General features: G+C 37.5%; 1 protein-coding gene across 9 annotated transcripts in view; it reads left to right on the top strand.

Moving 5' to 3' along the window:
* Positions 1–13,445, top strand: part of RALYL (RALY RNA binding protein like) — a 643,381-nt gene that overhangs the window by 84,073 nt on the left and 545,863 nt on the right. Inside the window, exon 3 of one of the 9 annotated variants that reach the window (XM_075125082.1) lies at positions 7,227–7,366. The exons of the other annotated variants lie outside the window; for them this stretch is intronic. The gene's annotated coding sequence lies outside the window, so the exon portion shown is untranslated. The remainder of the gene's footprint in view (positions 1–7,226; positions 7,367–13,445) is intronic. 9 annotated transcript variants of the gene reach the window in all.

Below are 13,445 nucleotides of genomic sequence, written 5' to 3'. Positions count from 1 at the left end.
GAAATTAACTGTCATACATCACCGATCTGATTCTACAGGGAATTTCACCAGAGAAAATTCTTATTTTCTATTATAAATGTGGTGTATAATTGTTAAAGTATATTTCTTTACATTTAGGTGTTAATAGCTGTTGCATACCGTCCTTGCTCTTACTCAGCACATTTGTGGAAGCTATTTACTGCAAAGTATATTAATAGGGAAGTAATATTATAATTTTATGGCTAAATAAAAGCAATAATAAAAATGTCACTGCTATTTTGTGCCTCTTCCTCTTTTCCAATTTTAGCTTGCTTCTGTGATGAGTATGGGGTAACCTGTTAAGTTTACAGCAAATCCGAATATAGGAAAACTGAATTTTATAGAATACTTGACTAATTTGGTTAGCAATTAACACTTTTTAGCTTCTAGAAGGATAGATCTGGTAACCCTGCATCCATCATACAATCCAGTGTATAAACGGGAAGAGAAAACTAACTTTATGCTAATGAACATGTTTCCTTTGAAATAATTATATTACAATTCAGACCTAGAGCATGAATGGACCTTTCCTGTTACATTGTGTTGCAGGGAACATATTCATATTATAGCCATTGCCAAAAATCTGAATTCCCATTTATGCTTATGGTTGAAAAATATTGTATTCAATTATTAGGAATTCACAATTTGGAGCTATTTGAGGTTTTGTAGAAATTGAAATGTACTCTGCAGGAAAAAAAATACATTCTTTCTTGAGATTTATTCCCTGTAAGAACATTTGAAGGTTTAAGACACTTAGGGTACTGTGCTTACATTTTTATTACTTGCACACATGTCATTTTTTTATCACTGACTGATTTTTTTAATGGTTCTTGGCCTTACCACTTTATCTCTCTGTGTTATACATGAATTAACATCAGATTTAGGGGCATTGTTGATCTTTATAAAGGGGGATATGATAATACAGTCTCAAATAAGTGGGAGTAATGAACTACAGTAACAAATATCTGATTTGGGTTTTTTTGCAATGGTAAAACTTTGCAGGACATGTATCTCACTTTGGAGCATGATATGTATTTATATGTATTATAAAATATAAAATTTCTTTATTTAGTGAGACAATTTGCCACAAGATTTTTCGCTGTGTTAAAGGTTACTCATTCACAGAAAGTCAAGCATTAAAGTAGAATATTTCTGTTTTGAACGAGACATTTTTTAAGCTCATAACATCATTCTCTGCAGTACTGGGGAAGTAGATGGTTTTAGAAGCTATAAACTCATTTCTTCTTATTATCATAATGTTGACCCTGGCATTTGGTAAAACAACCCTGCATTTAAAAATAACAAAAATGAACAAAATAAATGAACTGTTCAGATTAGGAAACATCTCTGAAGTGATATTGAGGGACCAGTTTTAAGAACTCTAATTTTCTTTTGTTTGCTATCCTATAAATTGAATCTTGAAGTATAGCATTGAAGGCATCTACTGAGAATTTCATATGCATTGCATTTGAAGAACACCAGCTAACACTCTTTACTTTATTACAGTTAGCAGAGATAGACACTGGAGATTTTATGATGAAAGCAGACCATGGTGATGGTATTATCAAACCAAATCATGGGTAAAATCTTCAGTCACAAGACTCTCACATCCACCATTAAAAAGGCAAGAGAATAATAGTATAAGGAAAGCTCTCTGTAATTTCACACTTTAAAAATATTATTTTAAAATTAATCTAAGTACAGTAAGGTATTGCAGAAGCCTAAAAAACATGTTGGCTTTCATGACATCAATAGATTAAACTCCAGTTGTTCTGACTCCACTGGTATCTTTCTGATGTGGGAAAATGTAGAGGTCTGTGATTGAAAACATGCTTGTGTTCACACTCTATACATTGTGATAATTTCTGTGCAAAATATGTCTTTTGAGGTTATCATTTTAAAACTAATAGAACACTGATTGTCAGTATTCTTGTGTAATGTATGTACATAATGAGTATTAAGAGTTATGAACAAAACCTGAAATTATGACTACAATGTGTTTATCAGACAAGTCTGGGGAGTGGGTAAACTGGTTTCTCATCGACAAAGGGCAAGCTGATGCCTCTAACCAGGTGTTATCAAACTGGCAATTACTGGTCAAGTGGGAGGGCAGGAGCAGATGGATCTGCATTTTAGCAAACAACAGCATGAAACGTCTTTCACCATGAGACTCCATGTCTCCTTCCGCACAACTGGAATGAAGTTTACCGAGAGATAACCTTAAAAAAATGCATTTCAAAGGGTGATTGGACTATAAAAACGAGGAGCAAAAACACCCCAGCTTCTCTCTCTGTGTGTTTCATCTAAGAAAACAAAGGAGCCAGCCCTTTTATTTTGGGGAGAAATCCTGACCTGAGAATTTGGTCATCTATGTTGCTGGGAACATGGGGGTAAGGATTTTACCTTGAGCCAAGTCTAGCTTGTTATAAGTTTTATCCACTGGAAAGCATTTTCTTTATTTCTTTTATAACCAGTTCTGGCTTTAATACCTTGTGCTTTGTATCTATCTCTTTGTAATTAAATAAGCTAGTTTTACTTTTAATTTAAATGAAGCCAGTGCCATGTTTTGAAAGAACTGTTCAGTAACTCCTGTTAAAGTAATAAAATGTTGAATATTAACTCTTTTACAGGGCAATGGACCTTCAGTATCTGAACTGTCCAGGAGAGGGCTGAACAGTGCAGAACACACATTTTGTTTGTTTGTTTGTTTAGAAAATCTGGGACTGGGAGTGTGTTGTGGTCACCCTGCAAGTAGTAACCCAGGCTGGTGGAAATCAGAGCATGACTGGAGACAGGAGCAATCATTTGCTGTCAGACTGCTGGGGTCAGAGCTTCTGGACCAGGGCTGTAGCTATACACAGATGCTCAGGTGTGAACTGTATGCTTTTAGGCTATTTGTGAGAGGCTCAGATTGGGAGCTACAACAGCAAAAGCATTGTGAAGCACTCAGGGTTGTGTGGCAGGTGGTAACACACCCCCTCCCTGGTCTGGTTTGCACTCCAGAACTTCACAAGGTGAAACAGCCATTTAAGAACTGTAAATTAAGATCTGTTTTGTATGGGGAGACATGAGAGGGGGGCAAAGGGTGTTCCATAAGTTGCGTACTATTCAGAAGTTGTTTGCTTGCATGAATGGTCATGTTTTCCCAGGATTGGGTCCACAAGAGCGAAGTGAAGGATACAAAGTCAGGACAGCTGGAATTGAAACTCTGAGTGTTATACAAGCTGCAGCAATGCTTAGTCTCTAGCAGGGTTAGCAGGGTTTTAGGCCTGATTCTGCTTCCTTTAAAGTCAAAGGAAATGTTGTCCCCTGACTTATTTGGGAGTAGGACTGGGCCTTTGAAATGTACCAGTTCACTTTAAACAGGATATGCTGGGGTGGTTGGTGTTTTTCTGCAACCTCAGTTGTTTGGTTATGATAGCAAAAAGCAAACTCTGCCCCTATTTATGGTTTTTGTTTTTAGATTCATAGCCCAAAACCACTGTGTTGCCCTCTCCTGTATTCAGATGTTGTAGTCATGGTTCTCATGACATTGCCTTCTGCACAACAACTGGAACTTTTGGCTTGCCCTGCTTCCTGGCCTCAAAGTTGAGCACCCAAAGTTTCCAGAGTCTTCAGTTTGAGGTGTTGGGGCGTGAACCTGCTCCCATAGTCTTCAATGAGAGAAGGACTGGACAAGGCTCTGGAATATGTTCCTTTGTCCCACCAGTTGTTAAAGTAAATATTGAAAAACTGAGACTAAGGACAGAATATTATAAGTGTTTTTCCTTCCATGGACATTATGTATAATATGAGAGGAAGGAAATGTATTGTTATGTGATAACATATCATAGGTAAAGCCCTATTTGTCCAGCTTATATGATAAACATTATAAGCATCACTTTTATTCCTTCATTTAGATTAAATTTGCAGAAAGCCAGAACAAGACCTATACAGCACTAAAAGCTTATTTTGAGGAAATAAGAGGAACTGAATTGGTTCAGGTATCTCGTGCTAGCCCTCTGCATAGGGATGCATTCCATCTTTTAAGAGGAAGGAAAAAATGCCAGATGTAGAAGTCCATGGTAGAAGAGGGTGTGGGTGTGTAGTTAGTTAGTCAGGAAGTATAAATGTCAGGAAGTTACAAGTTAGAATTTTTGTATAGGGTGTTTCTTGTTTTTTGGTTTTTTACATCAGAGGATGACAATGCATGATTTTAATGAATCAAAACAAGACAAAACACACTTCTGAAGTAGTAAGCTGCTCTCCACATTTACAAAGGGATATTTTCTCCAGTTTAAGGGAAAGTCAATAACTTTATTTTATTTGACTAATTGACTAAAGAATTCAGATAACTTTTGTGGATTTCATTAGGATTTAAAATGAAGTACCAACCTCAATATCTTAATCTTCACTTGAATATGAGTCCCAGTCTTATTACATAAAAAAAACCCCATGGTATATTTTTTAAAAATATGCAATTTCATTTGAAGAAGATCTCCAGCAGTAAGGTTATTAGTCATGGTAAGAGTAACTTCATACAACACAGACTCATTGTTATGAACAAAGGCGTGTTTCAGGTAGAAGGCAATTAATAACATTTTTATCAGTTAAACAGTGCTTACTCATTCCAGAAAAATTTGAAAAAAACCCCTTTATCTAGGTGGATCCGAAGGAGTTCTACAAACTATGTGATATACAAACAAGTATAAGAATCTTTTCATGCACTGTTGTCGTGCAACTTACCTCTTATACAAAAGTAATCACTGCATTGACTCTACAGGACTTGATGTGAATATATTTTTTTGTTGGGATCAGCTGATATAACTAAAGTAATTAAAGGTGTGACAGCCAGAGAGCAGTATTTACAGAAAATAATTAGGAGCCAAGAATTTCTGAGAGATGACCAATTTGATTGATATAAAAAAACATTTACAAGTAGAATTATTTAAATGAAGGATTAAAGACTGAAGTTGAATCAATGAAAGTTGTTTCATCTATCCCAATTAAAGAGAATATTGTTTTATCTGAAAAATTGAAGTACTAAAAAAATCATGTTGAGAAACAAATATGGCTATGGCTCTTCATATCCCTAGATATTAAAGATGGAACTATACAAGTTCCATCTGTGTGTGTTCTTTCTGTTGTGAGAAATTTTGAATGTGAACCTGTATTACACTATATTCAACCTACTTGTCCTTGTGGAGAAGGGATTCAGGATTGAAGGTTCATCTACTGGTCCTGACATAGGTAGAAATTCAACTGGATCTAAAGACAAAAAAATAAAGGACTTTATGTTCACAACCACCTTTGTGCCGGATATAAAGGTCACAAATAAGAAGACAGAAAAAGGTCTTCCTTCTTGAACAAAGAGTGGATATGTTCCTTGATTTTTTGCATGACCTACCCAAAGATGTTGAAAGGTTGATGCTTGAAGGAAGAGTTCTCAAACAGGAGACTCTTTCCCACAAACTGCATGTTTTTTTCCATGTTAAGTATTGTGGGTTGTTTTTATTGCTATTTTATGTCAAAAAATCTTTCTGGATACAAAATATTTTGGATTGTGATATGATGAATAGAATAAGTGGATTAGTATCTATTTAAGGGTGGATTCTAGCTGTTTACCAGCAGAGGCACACTGGAAGGAGTCTTCAGAGAAGTTATGTTCCAGCAGGAGAAATTCCCAGGAGAAATTTTAGCTAACAAAATTCCTCTTGCTGTCTCATTGGAAAGCATGCCACAGCATCAGCACTAAAGCCACAGCAAGCAGAATTTAATTTGATTGGAGATTTGATTGAGTATCCTCAAATAATAAGGGGTGGCCGCTATGCACAATATTGGTGTCTACTATGATAATAGGATAATGTGTAGTATAAGCTGTAGGGAGCTTTCTGAAATATGCAGAAAAAGGACCGGGGGGGGTGTTTAGGGCCTAATCCTAAACTGACCCACTGATGCATTAAAGCCTTGAGGAGTCATGTCACCTCTCTGCCTCAGTTCCCCTATTTTAAAGTGAGGATAATGACCCTTAATTAGCTACTGCCTAGGGGTATTGTATAATTAATTAGCTAATGTCCACACACAGCATTTAGCATGTTCAAAGTCTTTATTATTATTGATTTATACGGTATCACCCTCTTATCCTTCTGTTATTGAATGTAATTTATGCTTAATATGTGAATTATTGCTTGATTTCATACAAATACAATTTTCAAAGCTGTAAAAATGAGACATACTTACCTCATAAATATGTGAGTTTAGATTTAAACTAGTTCTTGAGAAGCCCTTTTACAAAGCTATCTAATTGTGTACTGGCTTTTATTGAGTAGTGCTGACTGCTAGAATCAACATATTCTTCATACTGGCTCCTAAATGAGAGAGACTCTTCTTTATTAAATCTCAGACTTCTCTTTATGCCCAAGATTTACCCACACTATTCCATTTTCAGGAACTAGCAATTCTCTTTTAATCCAAGTTTAATGAATCTCAAATTCCATAAATGCCATAGGAGAAAAACAACACCGGCAATTCAGCCCTATTTGTGTATGTAAAGCCTCAAATAGATTTAGAATACAGAAAAATGTTTTTTTTATAATTACTTTGGCACCCTGATCAGCAAAGTAACATTATTTAAGGAAAAATAGAACAATATTTCTAACTACATCAGCAGAAATAGCCTACATCAAAGATGGCAGCCATCAACCTACATTTCTCAGCGTGCTATGAGTTTAGTTCAAAGTAAAGTAAGATTAGCAAAACAAAAATCTCAGCTGCTGCTAATCCTTTTCCCGCATATAAGGACATCCAGGTAAATAAAAAGCTTTTTTACTTTAGCTGGCAGTATTCTTGCATGAGCAAACAGGGGAAAAAAGAAAGAGAAGTACCTTGTTTAAGCAAAGCCAAACTTTTGGACATTTTTAGTTACAGATACCGTATCAGGATTGGGTAGTGCAGAGGGTCTTGTGCTAGTCCTCCACACTAGAGCTGTCTGGAAGATGACCGTTTTCATTTGTGGCAACTTTCATAGTTTTGAAATTTTGTTTTTGTTCAACATTGAAATAAAAACAAACCTTTTTTGAGTGTATTAATCTCAGACTACTCCAAATCAGGCAGAGTGGGATCTTGAACCTTGGTCTTGCATATACCAGGCCAGTACTTTAATCACCAAGCTTACTCCTGGGGGAATTCTGTGTCACTGTGCATGCACATATTTCAATTTTTTTTGGCAGAAAATAGCTTCGGCTGAAAAGTTGCTGTGATCCTGCCTTTTGCCCACCAGAGGGTGCTGTGGCACTAGAACAGAGCAGCAGCTCCCAGCCAGCTAGGGAAGAGAGAGAGCCTGCCTTCTTCACAGTGGCTGTCGGGCCAGGTCAGGAGACTGGGGCTATGGGGAGTCAGACAGTGTGGGCTGCTGGGTGGTCAGATGGGCTCATAGGGGTAGTGAGGGAGGACAAATCAGGGCAGGGGATGAATGGGGGGTGGAGGTGCAGGGCCACAGGGGAAGGAAGATGCAGGGCCACGTGGGCAGAGGGGGAGGAAGTGCAGAGCTGGAGGGGGATGGCTGAGTGGGGGCACAGAGACACATGGGGACTGGGGATGCAGAGACTATGGAGATGAGGGGAGGGGGCTGGCTGAGGCAGTGAAGGGACTGGCTGAGGCAGTGAAGGGACATATGGGGAAATGGGGGAAGAGTGTAGGGCCACATGAGGATCGGATGGCTGAGTGGGAGCACAGAGACACATCGGAACAGGGGGAGGGGTTGCAGTGCCACATGGGGGATGGGGATAATGGGTGTCAAATCAGGCTAGGACGTTACATAGGAGACGTGTTGTCAACATGTTTAAAAATGAAATTTGAGTACATTCTATAATTCTAAAAAACGAAAGTTGTGATAAGCATGGAAGCCTATTTTTTCTGGGTGTATATTGGTAGCTATATGGGGTCTTGTGTTTAGACTATGTAATGTCATATTTATTTAAAACTGTTTAAACTGTGTCCATATTTGAATATCTGCTTTAATTCAGATTTTTATTTCCTTTTTTAAAATGCTTAAGATTATTTTTTAACTAGAACATTCTCTATCAGATTGAGGCTGGAACCCTGGACTTGCACTCCCTCTACTACTTAGCCTAAATTCCTCATTGACTTAAGGGCTTTGCTCATTCAGGGCCTGATCTAAATTCACTGGAGTATGCCTTTTAGTCTTAAGTACATGATAATCTTTATTAAGATCATCATGTACTTAAGTCCCAATGGGATTTAGGTGCCAGTTTAAAGTTGAGTCTTTCCATTGATTTCAATGAGTTTTGGGTCAGACCCTTAGTCACTTTTTCAATAAGAGCTGTAAAATAAGGCCTTTAGAGCTTGATCCTGCAAGATGCTTATACTCTGGCCCATATCTCACAAAACCTTTGGGCCCCAATTCAAAGAAGGGTGTAAAGCATGTGCTTCGCATTAAGTTATGTGTGTGTATAATTAAGTTGACCCCTGTTCGGGAAAAAAAATCAGGATCTAAAGCATGTGTTTAATAGGATTACTCATGCGCTTAAAGTTAAAAATGTGCTTGAAAGCTCTGTAGGATCAAGGCCAGAGTGTTTATTATCTCTCAAGACTGAGCACTTAGTTCCAAAAATGACAATATACAATGCCACTCTTAGGTGGACAAACACAAATAGATTACAGAAGGAGAGTAAACTCAGAAGAGTTCAGATAGATACAGTATTAAAAATGTACATTCTTAAAAAAAAACAGTCAAAACATGTCCTTTTATGTTTATTAAAATAATAGCTCCACCAAGTTGTGCACATATGTGAACTGAGTAACTATGGGATCTCAATTTTGTAACTTTAATTCAACTCACCTACCCACTCCCATTTTTTATTCCCAGTCAATGTGTCATGTCTAATATTAGACCCTGATCCTGTAAACACTTACCCATGTAACTATCTTTATCAATTTCAATAGTCCCATTTAAGCCAACTTGACTATCAGGGTGAATAAAGTCACCTATATTTGTAAGTATTTGCAGCAATTTCAGGGAAAAATACAACAAGCATGTGAAAGCGGGGATTGTAATGTAACATTAACTATAGCAGGCACTACAAGGCAACTGCTACAATTGTTTGTCAAGCACTGTGGTATCCTTCAGGTTGAAAGGCACAGTATAAATGGAAGATCATTATCATTACTTTAGTAATAGGGATCCAATTAGGAAGGGATTGTTTTCCTCCTTGTGGCACCTTCTAATTGAGTATAACATCTTTGATAAGATTTGAATTAAATGGCATGATAAATTCTGCAACTTTTGTTAGCATGAAACAAATATGCACTGTATTTTTTTCAAATAAACTGAAATAGGCTCTAATCCTGCAATCAAATCCATGTTTGGAATCTCGTACCCTGCAAATCCCCTTGAAGCCAGAGGGCCTTTGTACAGACAGAGGTCTACCTGCATAGGTCCCACATGTTCCAAGCCATAGTTTGGATAACTGAAAGAGATTCAGTATTTCTGTAATATCTACCTTTTATTAAAGTTATGTTATTGTTAAAATTGCAAATAAATGGACACATTGCAGAGTTTCTGACAAAATAAGAATATGAAATAGTTTCTTTTGCTTATTCTGTACATTTTAAATGGTGTTTAAGTACATCTGATATTTACCGAAGATTAAGTGGAAGTTACCCTGTGTACACATGTAAGATCAGATCTGAAAAACTGTTGTATGAGCAGAACAAAAATTATTAGTAGTTGGACATTTAATAGCTATACAAGTATATCCTAAAAAACCTTGAGATTGTATAGCTGCCTTGTAATTGCTGACTACTGTGTAGTTGTAGGTTGAAGATCATGCATGCTTATCAGAGATTCTATTGACTCATGCTCATTCTGTTTATTGATTTGCTTAATTACTTTCTAAAATAGCTAATCAGGGACAAATAAGTGTAGACTTGTGACACCTAAACTACTCAAAGCTCAAAATTTTGGAGCTGGGGTGAGACCTGTACAAATAAAATGAATTTTAGTGTACTCCATTGGCATGAATCATGCTAAGGGTACAACGTTGGTGCAGGAGTGCATTCATTATATCATGGCTATAAAGAATATAGTGAGAAATTAGCATTCTGACTCATCCTGTGGCTTTCTGGAACAAAGGACTTTTTCTTTTCCAAAAGATAGGGCAACTGCTCTTCTGTATGTTTTTTCCTACTGAGGCTTGACTGAGTGCCTAGAGTAGACGGTACAAAAAGCTGCTTGGTTGACAACCCACTCCCTACCCATATCTATGGGTTTTTTTCTGCCACTTTAGCCTTTTGAAAAATAATCAAATACATGTAAACATTGTACATTTAGAACCTGGTACTGTGATGGGTTCGGTCACAGAGACCCCCTTGGGACTGACACCTGATGTGCTGAGATTACCTCTGAGCCCATTTTCCACTGCCAACTTGGAACTCCAGAACCCTGTCTTGTTGAACCAGACATGCTACTCTGCTGCAACACTGACCCAGAGCTGCAGACTTTAACCCAAAACTGCTCAGCAGGTTACCTATCTCCAGCACCCAGATACCCCACTCCCAATGGGATCCAAACCCCAAATAATAATGGTTTACTCTGTATAAAGTTTATATAGGGTAAACTCATAAATTGCCCACCCACTATAACACTCATAGAGAGACATGCACAGCCATTTGCTCCCCAGGTATTAATCACTTACTCTGGGTTCACTAATAAACAAATGTGATTTTATTAGGTATAAAAAGTAGGATTTAAGTGGTTCCCAGTAATAACAGACAGAACAAAGTAAGTTACCAATCAAAATAAAGCAAAAACAGACAAGTCTAAGCCTAATCCATAAGAAACTGATTTCAGGTAATATCTCACCCTCAGATAAGCTTCTTTCACAGACTAGACTCCTTCCTTGTCTGGGCCCAATCCTTTCCTCTGGTACAGTCCTTGTTAGTTCCAGCAGACATCTTAGGAGAAAAGCAGGGGATTTCACATGACTGGGACCCCCTTTGTTCTGTTACACCCCTTTTATAGCTTTGGCACAAGATGAGAATCTTTTGTCTCTCTGGGTCCTCACCCTTCCTTCTAAATGGAAAAGCACCAGGTTTAATAGATGGATTCCAGTTCAGGTGACATAATCATGTCACTGTAAGACTCCTTCATTACCTAGGAGCTGGCCGACACGTGCACAGGAAGGCTTGCTGGTAAACAAACCCATTTACAGGTCATTGATTCTGAAGCATTGTTAATGGCTTCCACTTAATATGTTTACATCAGTAATACAAGTTTATATCTTATTTTCCTAACTCGAGACATAGAACTAATACATGCAAACAAAAAGGATGAACACACTCAGTAGATCATAAGCTTTGTAATGATACCTTACAAGAGACCTTTTGTATAAAGCATATTCCAGTTACATCATATTTACACTCATAAGCCTATCTCCATAAAACATTATGGAGTGTAACGTCACAGGTACATCACTCACAGTACTTCATTATGAAGGGTGTAGTCCAGCAGTCTCGGTGCAGAAATGAGAGCAAGGCATCCCTGATTTATAATCCTGACTGTTACTGACTCCGTGTGCATGAGCAAATCACTAGAAGTCTCTTCTTTAGTTTCCTTATCTGTAAAATGGGATAGTATTCGTCTAACAGAGCTCTCAAGAATAATTATTAGCAGATTTCAAAAAATGCATTAGACATTTTTATTTTTACACACACACACACACACACACACACACACACGGCACTGTGTTAGGTAGGATCAGCATTCAGAAGGAATATAGACTTTTTCATTAGCTTTGAAAGAATTATCAGTATCTTTCACAGTAAGCTCAGCCTCTTTATCACATCACATTTGTGCTATTGTCAGTGCTTTGACCATAAGGTGGGGATCAGCGAACCACAGCAATCTGTCTAGGTCAGCCTGAAGCTGAGGGGTTTAGTTTGTCTTTTCTAGCCCTTTCATCATGTGAGCTGAGTACTCCAGTGCTAGAGTTTCTCAGTTACCTGAGATACTACTATAGCACGCTATTATAGCTGTTTAACCTTTCAGTGACCTGGGCCACCTGTCTGTAAGCTTGCTGTCCTGACTGGAGGCATGGAAGGTAGTAAAACACTTTTTAAATGCAAAGTACATGAGCCAAGAGAGCTTAACAGAAGTCAGTGGAGACAAAAAGTGAAAAATTAAAGCAGCAAGAAACAATTTTGTATTTCTAAAAAACCTTTATTTAAAATGATTCCTCTGTCTAAAAGACTTAAAAATAAGGAACATTCGCACCACTGTCAAAAAGGCAATATATCATCACCTAAAAATTTTAACAAATATTCCAGCATGTCGTGTACTTACACTGATTCATATGCATTTAATTTTGCTATAACACTAGGCATTTTTGTGATCAGCAAATTACTTTCTTGTAGTCTCTCATTCAAAATGGACTTGTTTGTTGCCATTGCCACAGACAGTTATTTTTTCAGATATGGTTAAAATAGTATACATTAATTTATCATCTGGAAGAGTCTACACCTGCCACTGATTCATCACTTATAGATGGCATAGGACTATGAACCAATGGCAAGTTCAAATCCAAATTACTAAGGCAACGAAAGGCTTCTGTGCATGGCTCACAATGTTTTGTTCCTTGTGGATTCATTTGCCTCTTGCTGCATCTGCTGTTGCTACCACGAGGTAATTTAATTCTCCTTTGTTACTTTTTCATTAAAGTATTTTACAGGGGCAGCCAATGTGCGGTAACTGCCACAACTAGATAGTTTTTAGAAATCCTAGGAGATAACTAGTCTTTGAATTTGAAACTAAATCTAAGACCATCTATTGGAATAGATGTATTGTTTAGAACAAAGATATGGCCCATTTCCATTCACCTTTTAATTACATCAAGACATTTCCTTTGAGTACTTCTCCACATTTTCTGCCATCTATTTGTAAATATTTATGTGGGCAGATCTCATTTTATAAATTCAGAATAATTTGGAACTTTTCTCTGATTCAAAGGAACCCGGATAAGTCTAGGAGATCTTACTTAATAAAAGCCAGGAAATGTGTAACTTTGGGGTTTGCTAGTGCTATATGGCTGTACCAACCATCTGTGATTGTGATTGGCATGTGGTTGAAGAATAACAAGAGGAAAGTTAGCCTCTCCTTTGAAAGGTTTGATGGAATCATTCAGGAATATCAAATGATGCCTAAGCTCCCCATAATCATGCTTCCTAGAACATGTGTTCTCTCTCTAATGCACTTGAATAGCCCTGAGCACTGTAGTAGCTGAGTGTTTCACAGTCAGTAATGGATTTGTTCTCAAGCATTAAGAATCCCTATTTTACAGCTGGGAAGCTGAGGCCCAGGCAGACTGTGACTTGGCCAAGGTCATGCAGGAAGTCTGTGGTAGAGCAGGGAGTTGAATCTAGGTCTTCTTATT

The sequence above is a fragment of the Caretta caretta genome, chromosome 2 (assembly GCF_965140235.1).
Source record: "Caretta caretta isolate rCarCar2 chromosome 2, rCarCar1.hap1, whole genome shotgun sequence".
Taxonomy (NCBI): domain Eukaryota; kingdom Metazoa; phylum Chordata; order Testudines; family Cheloniidae; genus Caretta; species Caretta caretta.
This window is presented reverse-complemented; position numbering and strand designations above follow the sequence as displayed.